Consider the following 14,206-nt stretch of genomic DNA (forward strand, 5'->3'; position numbering starts at 1 on the left):
ACAAAACTATTTTAATGTCTAATTAAAATATCTTAGAGATTTCAGTGTTTTGATTAATTTCCAAGCATTACTTGCAAATTATATGCATTTGAGGTATTGCTCAAAACATCAAAGGCAGATATTGTTGGGATATCAGAGACGTGGTGTCACACAGATATAAGGAATGAGAACTGGAATTTGGGGAGTACAACGTCTACAGAAGGATATACTGGATAGGAAGGGAGGAGGGGTTATACTATTAGTTAAGAAATACATAAAATCCAAGGAAGCGAAGCCAGTGGACATCGATGGACAGTGCAGTGTCGAGTCAGTTTGGTGTGACATAAGCATTGGGAGATCAAAATTGAGAGTAGGAGTGTGCTATAGGCCTAATGACTCTGATGAGTATAATAAGAAACTGTACAGGGAAATAGAGTGGGCCAGTAAATCAGAGAGTCTTATAATGGGAGATTTTAATTTCCCAGATATTGACTGGAATTTGGGGGCTGGTCACACACACACTAGCAAGGCTATTGTAGATTTATTGGATGATTGTTTTCTACATCAGCATGTTCGGGAGGCAACTAGAGGGAGGAATACTCTTGATTTGATTATCAGCAGTGATTCTTCATGAATTAAGAATCTGCAGATAAATGAACCACTAGGTGGCAGTGATCACAGTGTGCTGAAGTGGGATTTACTCAAAGAGGTAACTACCATTAGGGGTAAAGGGAAGGGTTATTGCTTTCGTAAAGGCGACTACGATGGACTGAGACAGTATTTAAATTCTATACAGTGGGACCAACTGATGATTTACCAACAGCAAATGCAAAATGGGAAGCATTCAAAGAACTTATCTTGGAAGCTACTAGGCTTTACATACCAAATAAGAAATATTGTTCAAGGTTTAGGCCTAAATGGATGTCAGATGAACTAATGAGGCATACGGCAGAGAAGAAACATGCATGGGATCCATACAAATTAACACATGACACAGAAGCCTATGATAGATACAAGTTGATCTGTAACCAAGTTACAAAGGAGGTTAGGCAGGCGAAGGCAGATTACGAGAAATCTTTGGCAAGGAATGCAAAGAAAAACAGCAAAGGGTTCTTTACTTATGTAAACTCTAGAAGGAAGGGGATGAATCAGATTGGTCCACTTGATATCGATGGGTCAACTGTTGATGATCCTGCTCAGGTAGCTAACAAACTAAATGAATATTTTGCATCGACATTCACACATGAGGAGTTATTTCGCGAGGGGAATGCCAGAGGTGTACTCAGCTCTAGCAGTAAGCTAGAGAATCTTGAAATAACTGGGAGTAAAGTGGAGGAGAAACTGTTGAAGATAAACACAAGAAAGGCACATGGGGTGGATGGGATCTATCCAGTTATATTAAAGGAGGCAGCAAAGGAAGTAAGCAAACCCTTAGCCATAATTATGAGAGCTTCCTTGGACTCAGGGGAGGTACCTATGGACTGGAGATGTGCAAATGTCACCCCAATTCACAAAGGAGGATCAAAGGCTGACACAAGCAATTATAGACCTGTGAGTTTAACTTCTGTTCCAGGAAAATTAATGGAGGCACTAGTTAAAGAAGTATTGCAGGATCATTTAGACAAGACTTCAGTTATAGCTCGGACACAGCATGGTTTTGTTAAGGGGAAGTCTTGCCTGACCAATTTGATTGAATACTATGATGCAGTCACAAAGGAACTGGATGCAGGGAATAACTTTGATATTATATACTTGGATCTTAGAAAGGCTTTTGATACTGTTGCACATGGAAGATTGCTGCACAAATTGGAGCAGTGTGACATTGGAGGCAAATTGCTGCTGTGGATAAAGGGGTGGTGAGGGGGAGAAGACAGAGAGTGGTAATCAATGGACACTGCTCGTCGTGGACTAATGTTATAAGTGGAGTCCCTCAGGGTTCAGTGTTGGGTCCACTGTTGTTTTCTGTATTTATAAATGATATTGATGATGGTATATCAAGCTTAATGTCGAAGTTTGCAGACGATACAAAGGTAGGCAGGGTTGTCAAGGACACTACTGACACTATGCTGCTGCAACAGGATCTGGAAAGGTTGAGCAGATGGGCTGAGAGGTGGCAAATGAAGTTTAACATTGACAAATGTAAAGTACTACACATGGGAAACAGCAACCCCAGAGCAACGTATCAACTCTGTGGTACTACACTGACAGTTGTAGAGAATGAAAGGGACCTGGAGGTGGTTGTGCAGGCAGATATGAAGTTCCCTGAGCAGTGCAGACGGGCTGCAAGAGTAGCTCATGGTGTATTGTCAATGATATATAGGAATTTTTCTAGCAGGGATAAGGAGGTGATTATTCCCTTGTATAAGGCAATGGTCAGGCCACACCTAGAGTACTGTATACAGGTGTGGAGGCCTCATTTCAAGAAGGATGTAGAGCTGCTGAAACGAGTACAGAGAAGGGCAACAAGATTAGTGAATGGAACAAAGGGGTGCTCTTACGAAGAAAGGCTAAAGTTTCGCAAATTACAGTGTCTGGAGACTAGGCACCAGCGTGGTGATCTGATAGAGGTGTATAAAGCCTTGAATGGTTTGAGCATGCTCAATGCTGATGGGATTCTTCCTCTCGCTCAGAATAATCACCTGAGAGGGGATAAATTCAAATTGAGGAAAGACAGATGTAGGATAGACGTGCGGAAATTTGCCTTTAGCCAGCAGGTGGTTGGTTGATGGAACAGACTTCCATCCCTTGTCGTGGAAATTGATAGCCTAAATAAGTTTATGGCTCAGCTGGACAGGTATTTCGAACGAACAGAGGGGTGAAGTGGAAGTGGTTTTATTTTTATTTTTTTTATTTTTATTTTATTATTTTTTTTTTTGGCTGATGCTGCATAAGCTTGCTTTCTTGCATCAAATGTCTCTACTAATGCTAATGCTAATCACCTCCTTATCTCTGCTAGAAAAATTCCTGTATATCACTGCCAAGACACCATGAGCTACTTCTGTAGACCATCTGCCCTGCTCAGAAAACTTCATATCTGACTGCACAATTACCCCCTTTTCATTCTCTACCAGCCTGAGTAGCTGATATGTTACTCTGGGGTTACTGCTACCCATATGCAGTACTTGTCATTTGTCAATGTTAAACTTCAGTTGCCACCTCTCAGCCCATTTGTTCAACTTTTCTATAAAATTACTCTTGTAAATGAATAAACATCAAATTTATAGTCACAAAGCAGTGCTTTATTGCAATATTATTGTATTGATTCCTTTAATATTCATAAATGCTAAATGGAATTCTTAAAATCAATTACAGATTGTTTTGGTGATTACTATAACTTCAGAAAAGGTACAGTACAGTTTGTCAATTCCTGCCCCCACCACCAGTAACTGATGATAGAATGCAAGAAATAGAATTTCCTTCTATTCCTTGGAAGAAACCATAATGAGAGCTGGTTTAAGGGATGAGACAACATTGGTTCATCCTTTTTACTTTAATTGCTCAGGGCATTGAAGTTTGGGGAGTGCCAAAAACCAAAACAACAGAAAAATAAAAACACTCTCAATCAATATGAAACAACAGGTGAATTAGGGTTCAAATTTTTTTAAAGAAGAAGAACTATTTAAGTAAATTTATCTGCTCACTGATCGTTTGTTACGACATATTGAGGCAAATAAACATCACAAGCAAAGTCTTCTAAGAGGTCAATTTGAATATGTCATAAGCTGTCTCTCTGCTTTCAGAATCAATCAAATATCATAAAAATTGAAGAACAGATTATAAATTTAAATGCCTCTAGACATTTAAATTTATAATCTGTCCTGCAGAAAAAAAAAAAAAAAAATTAAACTTGGCAAACAAGAATTCACCATGAAAAAACAATGATAAAGAACACGAAGATGAAATTGGAACAATAGTCGATGATAATTTTTGGCTTCATTTTATCGGCATTTTAGACAATGCAGGATCAGTCACTGAAAAAAGGTCTGAACTACTTATAATTATAAAGCATAATGATCAATTCCAATTTCTCTACAATTCAAATTATGCCACACAGAAATGAGTAACAACTGTATGGATTTTGAAATTCTGCTTACAGGTGGTAACTGGAAAATCATCTATAGAAAATCATATAATATAAAGAATTAAAATATTTGTGTAACTATTTTGAAGACAGTTATACTCACAAAAAATCTTGCAATTCACGTGCTCATACAATTTGGTGGCACCATTGGCAAATCTTTTTTTTTGGCACTGAGAATGCTTGTAACATGTCAGTGGCTGATACTGAACAGAGCATTTTAAAAGATGAAATTGATCAAAATTACCTTTCCATGATGACACATGATCTGTTAGATAGGTTGGCAACCTTTCTAACCTAAACATGCCATCGCTAAGGATTTAGACCTGAATGAAATGTTCACAGATTTGTAGCTCTATTTGAAGGAAGGTCGGAACTGGGATTAGAATTTTGGCAGTAAATGATTGATGGTCTGATTGAAAATTGATTAATAGGAAGATGGCAATGGAGAGATGTTCCAATGAGAAGAAGATATCAAGGTGATGCTATCCTCTAGTAGGTCAATGATTTAAGACAATATTTCCAATGATTTCAGTGTCCGTGTGAGTTGTGCCTCAAGTTTGCTGAATTGGGAAGGCTGAAATCCCCAAACACAAGTGATGTATTCTCATGAAGCTCATTAATGGGCCAACTAATGCACTCTTCAATGATATTGATTATCAGGAATATAGGATGTAACTAGTATAAAAATCAAAATAGTAGTAGCAGTGGTAGTAGTAGTATTGGGAAATGATGTAAGAAAGAAAGCTTACCTAGAAGCAGCCAAAAAAAAACAAAATACAGTCTGTCCTCATATAGCACGATAGTTGCGTTCCTAGAAACCCTCGTGCAATGCGATCATAGCGATCATAGTTGTTTGTTTGGAGCATTAGCAACTAAGGCCATATTGCTCAGGGATACGCGGTGGTCATTCCCTGACCTCTCCACATCCTCCGTATTTGGTGGTGACGGGCTCGAACCCCGGTCTAAATCAAGAAGCGTGTGCTACGCACTGCTGCTCCTTCCCACCTGGCTATGGAGGTGCCTCTTGCAATGCAAAATCGTGCAATATAAACAACAGCCCCTATGGGAAAAGTAGGGTTAGGTGCTGACCACCCAAGATTGAACACACATTTGGAACCAAAACATTACCAAACACAATAAATAATCGGGTAATTTTAATCGTTATAAAATACTTACATATTTTATAACGATTAAAATACGTAATAAAAATAATATTATATTATAATAAAGTATTTTTAGTATTTTTTAATACTAAAAAATTTATTATATTAAATAAAATAGTCGTAATAAAATACTTACGTATTATAAAAATACGTAAGTATAAATTATAATACGTAAGTCGTAATAAAATATTGCTAATGCTTTTGCTTCTATCGTAAGCAAACTTGCTTTTTGTTTGATTTTCTATCCAAAGAGATGACAGCCGTTCCATCTCTTCCAATTCTTTGTGTCTTAATCTAATGGATTTTAATTACACTTTGAGTTGTTCCCGCTATGAAAGTTGTTTTTATTTTCTCTACATTCTTTGTAATTCTCCGCGTTGCCTCATTTAGGTCTGTAGCACGTGCAATATCACATGGTCTTTCATTTCGCTCAAAGCGTTTCACAATTTCATATTTTTTCTCTATCGACAGAAGCGGACTGGCCATAAGCTTTACGGGGGAAACCATGGTGAGCCGGAGGCCGGTGTGATTTTGGCCATAAACCATAGTATGAGGCCACTACAAATTTTCCCGGGTAAGAATTTTTGACCCAGTCCGCTTCTGTTTATCGATATTGCTTATTTTTTTTTTCTCTCTGAATCTGCAGTGTCTTAGCCAGGACGCTTCCTTTTCACACCTTTTAAGTATTTTACTAATTTTTAGGGAATAAAGCACAATTACAAATGAGGTGGCACGCTTGATACACAGAAACAAAGCTGCGTGCCTGTAGCAACTGAATAAAGAACACCGTAAAGGCCGAGATACACTATTAACACCCCACATTTAACTAAAGCACATTTCTGGGGGTTACTACCATAAAACAATAAAAACAATTTCCAGTTGCGTTTCTGCTAGTGGAATCTGTTATAAACTGGTAGTAAACTCCATCTAATTGCATTTGCGATTATATCGATAGCTGGAATTGTGTTGGTTTTTACGTTATTATGGTGAAATGTGTTTCTCCTTCACTGATATAAAACACATAAATACATTTTCAGAATCTTCTTCGTTCCTATCGTGTTGCGTTCAGTTGGGGTGATTCCGCATTCGACTGCCATTTCTTGTAAACACAAAGGCGAATCGTGTATAAGCGAATTCGGTTCGTATTATATAAGATAACGTTCCCCTATTTATAAATCATGTATGATCGAATTCGTGTAATGCAAACACGTGTTATACGAGGACCGACTGTACACACTTCACTCATCCATACCCCCTAAGAATTTGTCTGGTTCTTTGTTGAACCACCCATTTCTGCATCAAATGGAAGCCTGTTCCAACAAAAAATCAACACTCGCAGAAAGCAAACTTCTGCACATCTATCCTGCAACAATCCTTCCTCAAATTGAATTTATGCTCCTCTTGTGTTTAGTAAAGTGTAAAGTGTATTTGGTGTCAAATGGCACCAGGGGTTCCCCCCCTTCTCCGTGTTGCTTTCATTGTGGGTGTAACAATTCACTGTAAAGGCCAGAGATTTAAAAGTGTATGGATCATATATATGTGTAATGTTGTGTACCATTGTTCTTCTGGCCATTTAGCCGCTGGGCCCTTGATGGAACCCAATGTTGCCCACACTTGGCCTAGCGGAGGCAGACCAGGTACCCAGTAGCTCTATATTTTACTCAGGGAGGCCCTGCCACCTAGTTTCCTGAGATTTCAGTGGCTAGGGCCTATTAAAAAAAGGGGGGGGGGGGAAACGCTAGAATAGAAAAGCCAAATATCGTCGATCGCGGTTCAGTTTTAAGTGATTACATTTAGACGTGTGCAACGCATGCTGGTATATAGATAGAGTAAGGGGTGGAGACTGAAGGCTGGGGGGAAAGACAGAAGTATGGACGACAGAGAAGATGTCCCCAGGTGGTCAGTGAAGCATACCCATGCCTCACCAGGGGGAAAAAAGGAGCAGCAGGGAGGGGAGGGAGACACACAGTTGTTTCTCCCCCCCCTGCCAGGGAGTGTGAATTAAAGCGAGCCAGGCTAGGGCCTGGTTTGGATTGCACATTGGCGTGTTGTCAACAAGGTTCATTGTCCTATGTTGGTAGTTGGTCTGAATCTTGTAGTTGTCACGTCAGGTCTAATGTCATACTTCAGGCAATGGTCTCGTTCTTGTTTGGTTTCATTCGTGTTGTTGGTCACATTCAGGAGGTGTCGTGTCATGTCCACTAATACTATAGGACCACTTCCTTGGGATGTGGCATTGGGTTTTCTTTTCATTGTTGTCTATTTCTTGTTACTGCTGCAGCTCTTCTTCTCGTGAAGAGGTCTTGTGCATACTTTGTGATGATCTTGTACTTCTCACAGGAGTCCAGGAGGTGGTTTTCCAGGTCCTGAAGTATATAAGCAAGCTGTGTGATGAAGTTCCCGTGCAGGTCCTCGTAATTTGAGCATTGGTGGGTCCTCAAGCAGTCAGAGTGCTAAAAGTTTGTCATTGAAGGGTCCGTGGCCCGTTAGAAAATAGGTTAAGTATAGTCCTAGTTGGAACCAGGGTGGTGATCTCGGATAGAATTTGTCGACATTGGGTAGGAACTTTTGCGTTATCTCTCCTTTGGTTGAGGTTGTCCAACGGTTTTGCCATTCCTGTTTCAGATGAATCGCCAGTTGATTCTTTTCTTGCCGTTTGCAGGTACCATGATGAAACTCATGAATGTCATTGAAACTCCTTTTGACAAGCGATAGAGCAGGCCGCATCTTACAATCTCCAGGTCCAGAGGGAGGTGCCCCTGCCAGGACCTGCAGTGCCTGCGTACTGAAAGTGTTACATGCTCGGGTCATTGCTAGGAGTATTGTTCTTTGGATCGAGTCCAGGATTCTTTTGTTTACTGCCATCGTTGTTTTATGGTACCAGATTGTGGCCACATAGCAAATCATTGGTAGGAAGGTTGTTTTGTAGTGTAGGGAGTGTGATCTCTTATCGAAGCCCCAGTCACGCCTGGAAATTCTGGCAACCAAAGCTATGTATTTTCTGATTTTAATTCTTAAGTGTTTCAGATGTTGTTGGAAGGAGAGGTTGTTATCGGGTATGACACCGCGGTATCTCATCTGTGTAGCCAGCTGTACAGTTGTTCCTTTGAGTAGGATGGATGTAGTTTTCTCAGATGAAATCTGTAGATGATTCACGGTGGTCCAGTTTTGAAGGATGATTAGGGAGTTGTTTGCCCGAACTTCTAGTTGGGCCCTTGAGTCAGCTTCCACCATCAGGACAAAGTTGTCTGAACGCCTGGCTCGGAACCTCTCCCAGGTCAGTGTTAAGGAAGTCGTTGAAGACCATATTCCACAGGAGCGGGCCCAGCACAGACCCCTGTGGACATTCTCTCTGAACTGTTTTAATGAGCCTTTGGTAGGGTGCTACAACTACAACTGCGAAAGATATGCCTTTATGTTGTTGTAAAGGTTGATCGGTACATTCGCTGTCCATAGTCTGCCGAGGGCGCTTGGCCACCAAAGGGAGTTGAATGCCCCGGCAAAATCCACTGCAATCACCAAAAAATATTTGGTTTGGCATTTGCTTGCAGCCGCAAGCAGTTTTCTCATTGCTCCAGTTGTAGATAGGCCTGTTTTGAAGCCATGCTGATTGGCAGCCTCAAGGTTTGCCACTGAGTAATATTATTGGATGCGTTTGTGCAAGTCTCTCTCATACAATTTACTTAGTGCTGATAGCAATGCTATGGGTCTGTATGATCTTGGTAATTCCGGATTCTTGCTGGGGTTTTCCAATATTAGCTTCAAGCCTGCCACTCTCCAGTCCATGGGAAAGTATCCATGTTCCGGGCAGCAATTGTATAGCTTGAGTAGGAGATCCGGGGTCAGCTCGGCCACTCGCTTCACTATCTCTGGCTCCAACATATCTTTTCCCGGACACTTCTTTGGTCTGATTTGTGCTGCTGAGCACAGGAGTTCTTCTCGAGTAAGTGGCTATTCTCAGGTTTCCGTGTCGTATTCTTCATTATCCCGGCTCAGTTGGAGTTGTGCTACAGTGTTGGGGTTCGCAGATTCTTTGTAGATACAGTTCAGTATATTTTCAATTGATTGTTCCCACATTGTTATTGAAAGGCCCAGCGGTGTTCTTGTGGTAATGAGGACCTCGCCTCTGGGGAGTTTATTGGTGGTGATCTTATATACCACCACCCCAGGGGTCTGCCGCGTTCCCAGTTGTGGAGACAAACTGCTCCCACGTTTGCCTTTATTTTGTCCGTGCATTGGTTTCAGACCTCTGTATCTCTGCCTCAGTGATACTTTCATGGCTCGCCACGTTCTGCAAGCATATTGAAATTCTATTCTCCTTTTAATAACTTCCCTTCGCAGGTTGTTGTTGTTATTTGGTTTTTTAGGAGCATTAGCAACTAAGGCCATATTGCTCCGGGAATATGCAGTGGTCATTCCCTGACTTTTCCGCATCCTCCATATTTGGTGGTGACGGGCTCGAACCCCGATCTAATCAAGAAGCGTGTGCTACGCACTGCTGCTCCTTCCCACCTGGCTATGGAGGCGCCCCCTTCACAGAGCCTGGATCTCCTGGTGTGAGGTTCTTTCTTTTAATGGCTGCTGAGCTGACATCGGTAATGAGGTTTGTAATTTTACGTTGGAGGGTATCAGGATTGTCTGCGTGTCCCATCTGTCTGCAGCAAGGAAGTCGTGGCAGTGAGTGCTTCAGCGAAGATGTTCCAGTCAGCTTTCTTGACTGCATATCTGTTCATAACTTGTTTCGGGATTGGTGTTCTGGTTAGTATTCTTGAGATCCGGAAGAAGATGATGCAGTGATCAGAGGTTGTCCAGGAGTCCTCTACCCTCCACTCGGTGATGTGTGTCGCTATGTTTGTGGTGACTAGGGTCGTAACCTCCCACATTGTGTTGCAGTAGGTGGGCAACTGGTTGGGTTGGTTGAGAATCTCATACATGGATCCTATAAGGTAGTTCTCTAGCTGTTGTCCATTATTGATTCCTCTCCTGTCTTCTGTGGTGCTATGCCAGGCAGGGGAGTGGCAATTTACGTCATACATGGATTACGATCTTTTGATTAGGAAGTACATTCGGCAGGTGCCGAAAGTATGTAATGACTGGTGCAATCATCTGTCCTGGTCTGCTGTACACAGAGACCACATAGAAGCTTCCTATGGAGGTGATGATATGGGCACAAGCTGCTCAGGCAGTGCACAGTTGCGTCACTCTGGTTGCTGTGATATTTGGGTTGCAAATGACAATTGCGGCTCAGGGAGTTTCATCCTCAGTCTGGATAATCTTGTACGCAAGCGGATACCCCCTAACTTGCTTGGTGCGTGTGTAGGGTTCTTTCAGTATCAGTATGTCGGCCCTCTCCTCATCGGCCTTGATGTGGAGTTGGACAGATACTGCTCAGGCCAGTTGTTCGTTTAGTTGGAGTATCTTTATCTCTGTTTCATCGTACTGTTTATGCCGAGTCCCCATAGTCGATCCTTATTTGGTACAAACTCTTAGCTTTTAAATATGATGGGCATTTTGAATCTCTAATAGAATGGTCGCAGTCCATTTTTGATACCTTGCAATTTGTACATATGGGTTTATTTCCCTTGTTGGGGCAGCTCTTAAAATCATGCCCTTTCTCTGAGCAATGATGGCAGGTTGGTGTGGTTTGGGCGCAAGTGTGAGTGGTGTGGCCGTACTTGCAGCATCTGAAGCACTTAGGCATGAACACGTGCTCTCTGACTCCGTAGCCGAGTGGGCAGGAGCGGGAGTGCAGTAGCAACACGCTCTTTGAGTAGACCGGGGTTCAAGCCCCTGACTGCTGAATACGGTCGATCTGCCAACTCGCACTGGACTAGCGTGGCAGATTATGGTCCATTTCCCTCAGCATGAATTGTTGAGGAGGCTTCCATCCTGCAGTGGGTTGATAATGTCTGCACTTTACTTTTTACTTTTACGTGCTCTCTGAAACGGTAGCAGCTCCATTCTATGTATATTCTTGGTTGGGTTCTGAGTACCCACCATGCTTGTGGGTCAAACTCCACTGTCCAGTTTATCGATCCACTTTCCCTGGATTTAGTCGAATATCTTGGTGTTATTACGGTTGTTGCTCCCCGATCTGGCAGGGCCTCCAGCAGGTTTCTCTGGTATAATTCATTCGTCAGGCGCTGATGTGTTACTTCTTTCCCAAGGTTGAATATGATGGCAGAAGGTCCTCTTTTCCTTGGTGGTTCTGCTGGTAGGCCCAGTGTCACTATTTTTGGGTTTTGGATAATCCCTTGTATCTCTTTCTGCGTTTCTGTTTCTATTCCTAATCTTCCTGATTGATTTTATCCTGGTTGAAATTAGGTCTTCCTTCATGGTATTCATTACTTTTGTTTTTATTTCTTCGCTGGTTGTGGTTGGCTTGTCTCCTCTTGGTCATAGTATAACCAAATTCGGTGGTTTCACGAGCACTTTCTTTCTTGTTTGTGTCATGTTTGCTGACATAGCACTGTCAGCTGTGATATTTGTACTCAGCACGGCTGAACAAGAGTGAGGGTGCTGCTGCATTTGGTTTCCATGTAAGCGTCAAGTTTGGCTTGAGTTCTCTCTAGTTTGACGTGCTCACGCATCAGCATGGTTTCCGGCTTAGTCAAGAGGATTACAATGTCTCCCCCGGGGTTTTTCTTATTGGGGTTAGGGGCAGTACTCATATCCTCGAAGTCCTTTATCGTGATGACGTCTGTATTTTTTGGTGGTTGGGATGCATTTGGTTCCCTTACTGCAATTTCTTCGCTGGAGGTCGGATTACTGCGTTTGTTCAGTTTTTCGGACATTTCGATGTCTCCTCATGTGGTTGTTAAGAATGAAGACTTTTGCCAAAAACTGCAGGTCTGTAGGTGAATTTGAGGCTGAATAGTCCTTCAGCGAATTTTTGGACTCCTTTCCCATGCCACGTGGAGGGGGGAACAGCCAAGTGCTAAAATGCCCTCTTGGGACAGGGCTAATTTCTTTTAAGGTTTTGTGGAGCACTAAATACAATACTAATATTTATTTTTGTGTGGGAGCAATAAAAATTAATCTTCCAACAAAAGTTTGAAAAGGGGGGGAGGGGAGTCGCTGAACTCATGGTTTTTATTGTTTAAAAAAAAAACACACACCCTTTTGTAGTCACTAAAAGTTGGGGCACTCTTTCAGCCTATATTTGCACTAATGGGGACACCCTCCCCAGTCAAAAGCCAGATATGAGCGTGGCCACCACGTTTTATCAGCGCCTCTCTATGTCCCTGTTGTCAGCCACAGTGACCAGTGCAGTCTGACAACAAAGGAAAATGGATAATAACGTTGATATCTGGCTAAAAACTCAATAGAATAATCAAATTTCCTCACCAAGGGACTCCTCTGATGAAATCTTCGAGGGAAAACCCTTTGTATAACATAAACTGAGCTTAAATCAAAATCGCGGAGCAGTAAAATGTGTGTCCATTTACTAAGGCAGCCACAGTGTCAGCAAAAGGAAGAATGCTATCAATATTAACTTATTCAATCCCTTCAAGACCTTAAACACCTTAATCAAATCTCCCCAAATGTGCCTAGCTCCAGATGCTGAATTTTGCAGAACTGAAGCCTTTCTTGGTACAAGCACCTTTTGTTCCCTTCAACAGCCAGTCTGGTTGCCCTTCTCTGCACCCGTTCCAGTAGAACTATATCCTTCCCAAAATGAGGCCTCTAAAACTGTATACAGTACTCCAGATGTGAATTTCAAACCCGAGTGCAAAGTTACCCCCTCCCTTTTCTTTTTTATTTTCTACTACCAGGAATGTACTACAATAACACAGTTGATAAGTTACTCTGAGATTACAGCTATCCATATGAGTACCTGGCATTTGTCAATGTTAAACTTCAACTGCCATTTCTCAACCGATTAATGTAATTTTCCTAGATCTTGTTGCAGTGCCTCATCTCTGATTATCGTCAGTAATCACCTGCCAAACCTTTGTATCATCTTCAAACCTGATATACTTTCAGCAATATCATAAATATATATTGAAAACAACAATGGGCCAAACACTGAAACCTGAGAGGATCCACTAATAACATTAGTTCATGAAAAACAGTAATACTAGTAGTAGTTCAGGCATGTGATGCAAGACAGCAAGCATATGTAGCATCAGCCAAAACAAAAAAAAAAAAAAAAAAAAAGTAATTTCATCCATCCCTCTAAAAGTTTGTCCAGTTCCTCCTTGAATTTATTTAAGCTATTAACTTCCACAACAACAGATGGAAGTTTGTTCCAGCAATCAACTACCCGCTGAGTAAAGGCAAATTTCCGCACATCTATTCTACAATTGTCTTTCCTCAATTTGAATTTATGCTCCATCAAGTTTGTAATCTGAGCAAGTAGAAGAATCCCATCAGAATTGAGTGTGCTCAACCCAATTAAGACCTCGATCAGATCACTTTGCAGGTGCCCAGACTCCAGCTGATGCAATTTCAGAACGTCAGTTTTTTTTGGTAAAAGGACCCCTTCATTTCCTCACCAATCTTGTTGCCTTTCTCTATACTTGCTCAAGCAACTCTATTCCATCCTAAAATGAGGCCTCCAGACCTGTACACAGTACTCATGGTGTGGCCTGACCTTGCCTTATACAAAGGGATAATCACCTCCTTTTCCCTAATAGCAAGTAGATCATTGACAATACCCCATGACCTGCTCTGGCAGCCAGTCTGCAATGCTCAGAAAACTTCATATCTGACTGCATAATTACCCCCGGGCCTTTTTCATTTTCTACCACCCTAAGTGTAGTACCACACAGTTGGTACATTTCTCTGGGGTTACATCAACCCATATGCAGTACTTTGCATTTGTCAACGTTAAACTTCAGTTGCCACTTCTCAGCCCGTCTGCCTAACTTTTCTAGATCCTCTTGCAGTTGCACACTGTCATTACTGTTATTAACAGCCCTGCCAACCTTTGTGTCATCTGCATACTTGGACATTAAGCCTGATATACCTTCATCGATAT

The 14,206-nt window shown here is 41.7% G+C and overlaps 1 protein-coding gene across 2 annotated transcripts in view; it reads right to left on the minus strand.

Annotated features, from left to right (window-relative positions):
- The window catches only part of Trs23 (trafficking protein particle complex subunit 4-like protein Trs23), a 291,121-nt gene that overhangs the window by 173,264 nt on the left and 103,651 nt on the right, over positions 1-14,206 (minus strand). The window lies entirely within an intron of this gene.

Source organism: Mastigoproctus giganteus, chromosome 7 (genome assembly GCF_048544385.1).
Source record: "Mastigoproctus giganteus isolate SK-2022 chromosome 7, ASM4854438v1, whole genome shotgun sequence".
Classification (NCBI taxonomy): Eukaryota; Metazoa; Arthropoda; class Arachnida; order Uropygi; family Thelyphonidae; genus Mastigoproctus; species Mastigoproctus giganteus.